Source organism: Penaeus chinensis, chromosome 23 (genome assembly GCF_019202785.1).
Source record: "Penaeus chinensis breed Huanghai No. 1 chromosome 23, ASM1920278v2, whole genome shotgun sequence".
In the NCBI taxonomy this organism is placed as follows: domain Eukaryota; kingdom Metazoa; phylum Arthropoda; class Malacostraca; order Decapoda; family Penaeidae; genus Penaeus; species Penaeus chinensis.
The window spans coordinates 18,528,722-18,533,470 of NC_061841.1; positions in this window are offsets into that span (position 1 = coordinate 18,528,722).

Below are 4,749 nucleotides of genomic sequence, written 5' to 3' on the forward strand. Positions count from 1 at the left end.
ATTCCGTAGTCTGACTACTATGCAAACAGTCCTTCCGCCTGTTGTTAGCCATTCCCCTTGTTAACGCGGTAGTTCAGATATGTTTCCGTTCCCGACGTGGCGTGCCTTATCCTGGGATTTTGAAATGACAGTAGCACCAAGGCACTCGAGAGAAATAAAACATTGGCATCTTTGCTCCGAAAATCCACCTTCACTTCGCCATCACCACTGCAGGTACATTCAGCGCCACTTTTGACCCTTGTGCTAGCTCGGTCACTTTGATATTTCAGAGCTTACTTACTGTGAACTATTGTGACCTTAAACTGTTTGTAATTTGTAGTCACTACGTTATACAAGGCTTTACTGTCATTGTAATTATTGCTATAACTTTACTGTGTAATTAATCTAACTTGATATCCCAATTCGTCTGCTTAATTAAACATGCAAAATATCTTCTTTGGTATTCTTTACCCTGTCTCATAATCAGTGGATTAATTAAAACATCTGGGGGTTTGAGGCACAAGGCTACTTCAGGACACCTTTTGTTATTTGTTATTATGATGTTTGTGAAATTTAACAAGTACACGCCATACTTGGATGAAACAGGGCCTATGTAAATCGTCAGAGAGAGAAGGGGGCCAACTGATGAATCTTTAAATCGACGTCAAAATAACAAATGTTATCACTGTTATCATGATTATTATCATCAATAGTTAAAATTATGTCTGTATATATTATTGCTGCTTTTCATTGTTATAATTAATGTTATTAGTAGAAGTAGTAGTAGTATCATCAATAGCATTACTAATATTATTATCACTATTATTGTTTTTACGAATATTGTCATCTTCATTATTACTATTATCATCATGGATTCTGATATAGAATACCATAATCGTGTCACATTTTACACAGAGTTCGGCAGCCCGCATGGCCAGTCCCAGGGAACGTCATAGCCGAAGTGACGAAGGTAGGATAAAGTATTTGCCTAACGTTATTGACCTTAATAGATAATGATGACCAGGTGTAGCCATAATAAATAGTGAATTATTTGTAACGTATTATTTACATGTTGAATCTGCCCTGTATTTATGATTACTAAACTATGATATTCGATAATAATGGTGATGGCTTTGATAATAAGGATGAAGATGATAGCAATGATGATGATCATAGTAATGAGGATGGTGATAATAGTAATTATGCTGATAATTTTAGTGATCATTGTAATGATAATAGTACTGATGATGATAATAGTGATAGTGATTTGAATAGCGGTAATGTTTAAACAATAAAAGTCCAAATACGATACTAGTGATGAGGGGAGATAATAACATCGGTAAGAATGATAATACCATTAGGAATAATGATGATAGGTGTAACAATAATAATGATGATAATGATAACATGGTGTGTCATATCGAATCACACGGTGTCCATTTTATTGTTTCTCATTTCCCCATTTTTCTTATTTTTCTTTCTTCTTTCTTTATTTTCTACTTTGATGCGAATAACTAAAACATGAGAATGAGAATAAACTCGCCTTGGAATCCCTTTAAAAAGTCTTGGATCCGATGCTTGAGTCAGGTATATAGATGATGGCGTCGGATTATACGGTATCAAATCCTCTCCATAAAGAATGCCCGGCAGGTAAACTTACAAATGTGATTTATACGATGTCACTATCGATCCCAAAGACGATCAGTATGATGTCATACTTTACGACCGCCGGCTGGAGGAAGAGCGACGCAACTCGGATTTTTTTTTTTTTTTTTCGGTTTATCTCGCCGTTATTTGAGTTTTCTTGATGAGAGGAAGTGGTAAAATAGAGATATGGGAAGTAGAACTTTGTCTCTTTAACATGATATTCTCAAAAATTTACACACGTGTGTGTGTGTGTGTGTGTGTGTGTGTGTGTGTGTGTGTGTGTGTGTGTGTGTGTGTGTGTGTGTGTGTGTGTGTGTGTGTGTGTGTATATGATTTATACATATATATGTATGTGTATATATGTAAGTATATATATATAAATACACATACACATGCTTTAGATCATGAGATTTTCATGGAAGCACATGAATTTCGGGAGTTCTTCAAAGGAATTTACAGTGGAGGAACTGAAAGCATGTGGACATTTCTGTATTTGCTGTTGTTTTTTGTTTGTTTTTTATCTATATAAAGCAAAAACATGGAAAAAGACAAACATATGAAGACACATACATGTGTGTATATATATATATATATATATAAAATATATACACACGTGTGTATGTGCATATATAGATGTACATATATGTATATATATATATATATATATATACATATATATATATATATGTGTGTGTGTGTGTATATATATATAAATATATATACAAATATATATATACATATATGTACATATATATGTGCATATGTATGTATATGTATACACATGTAAGTGTGTATATACATACATATATATATATATATATATATACGTTATATTATATATATACATATATATATCATATTGTGATCACAATACGATATATATGATATGGTTCTCTCTGAATCTCTCTCTCTAGACGATGCCTTCCCGCAATAATCAGCGGCTGTCACCATGTTTTCAGAAAGGATGCATGTCATTACACGGATTCAAGAGCAGCTATTGACAGCCTGCAGCAAAACATGCCCAGTGACAGCACCAGTCTACTGATTTGTTATCACCACCATACAGCTCGTTCCCGGTAGAGTAAACGCATCATATTTAACGGGATCCGAAACAACGCCGATATTCAGGGGTTAGGAATTCACAGATGGAATTAATGAATTACAAGCCATGAACAACTACAATTACAGGACATAAACAATTGGAACCACAAGTCATGAACCACTAAAACTACAGGGTAAGAACAACACTCCCTTTAATAAAATCAAGAAGTGTCGAAGTGATTCTTAACAGGTTGAGGCTGGGATACCATCATGCATAGCAAATAGCATAAACCACTGGCCATGAGGAAAACTGTTGCAAGCATTATGGTGCTTCAGATGCCACGCTGCATTACTTAACAGAGTGCGAGCTGGTGAGACGATGATGCTTGTTGGAAACCTTACAAGCAACCCGGTCCTCACAGTTAGCTCTCAATTCGAATGACCAGTTGAGACAGACCTAAATCGCCGAAAACAAAAGCCGCTCCTTCGCAAATCTCACTGAGCTGAATTTCTATTTTTATTTCGATCTTTAAAGTGAATGGTAAAACGCTCTTTCGTGTTGATACTATGGTAGAAAAACTCACAATGCAAAAACTAGATTAACTGAGAGAGACTACAGTTTCAAAATCCACCTGGATTCTATCCTCAGGTCTGACCTTCCTTCGCTTCCGTTCGTCTGTCGTCACCTGCCCCATGCTACCGGGGCATGTCTCCTCCCTCTCTTTTCTACCCCCTCCTCTCCCTTTCCTCTTCAGACTTGGGGATGGAATCCAGGTGGATTTCGAAACTGTAGTCTCACTTTCAATAAATCTAGTTTTTGCATTGTGGATCTTTAAAGTATAATTTAGCTTCCTATATATAGTGCAAGCGGAACGTGCAAATATATTACGATACTTAGGGCGTCTTATGTACGCGCCTTAAAAGTTAATCCAGTATGAAATTTTACACTGGATCTCTAATGCGCATGCGCATTGGCAGCATTCAGGATTAATTTTTAATTCACCTGCAGACCAGTCTTTACTTCTGAGCCTAAATTTAATCCTGCGCATGCGCTGAGAGGACAGGTTAATCCCACCAATCATGTATTGATATGACATAACAACGTTATCAACTCCAAAGAAAAGATGGAGTTGAGTTGCCATTAATATTTATAATATGCAATAACGAAACATTCTGACATTGTCATATCCAAGATGTATGTGAAAGTTCATCAATATATATTTTTGTAAGTTGTGGGATATTCAAACTGCAGTACAATTCTCAACATTTAAAAGAAAATCCCGCAGAAAATTCCAGAGTTTACAGACATAGAGAAGGCAATGTTATTTCCAGTTTTTTTTTTTTTTTAAGCATTCCCAGCATATTTAATATATCAAGTGGGTAAAAAAAGAAAGTTTTTTATAGAATCACGATTAGGTATTAAATTCAAAGTAAAAACTCCCTGATTCTTAAAACTAGAGTGACTTCAAAACCGCGTGGACATTTATCATGATCCTCGCTATCAACAGCCTGAAAAAAAACTACCCTTCCCGTGCCTTGCGATCACACACGAGAAAGAGCTCTCGGGAAAAAAAAACTCCCGCGAATATAAATTGATATTACGGGTATCTCGATTTTGTTTGACATCTTCATTTCAGTTGTTTATAATATTCATAGGCTGTATGAAGCCAATTATGTAATTTTATTGGTACTGACACAGGTTTATATCGGCATAATATAATGCTAGCGTATATTTGTATTTATATTTTTTTTCTTCTGTACTAAACATTTCCTAATCGACATTAGCATATAATACAGATACCCGCTTTTTCATGCAAAACAGCAAATTTACTGATAATCGCAGAACTCGTGCGCCTGGCAGTGTGTCTTGAATCTTCTGTATAAGTACTGTGGATTTGGATTAACTTTGATCCGGAATTAACTTTTATGACCCGCACAAAACACGCCTTTAGATATTCAGGCATGTAACCAAGGGAAACACTAGATAAATCTACAAGAAATGTAGCAAATATAAAGTAGATTTTGAAAACTACGTAAAAATATGTGCTTTAAAACATAATTTCACATATTGTTATTCTGGTG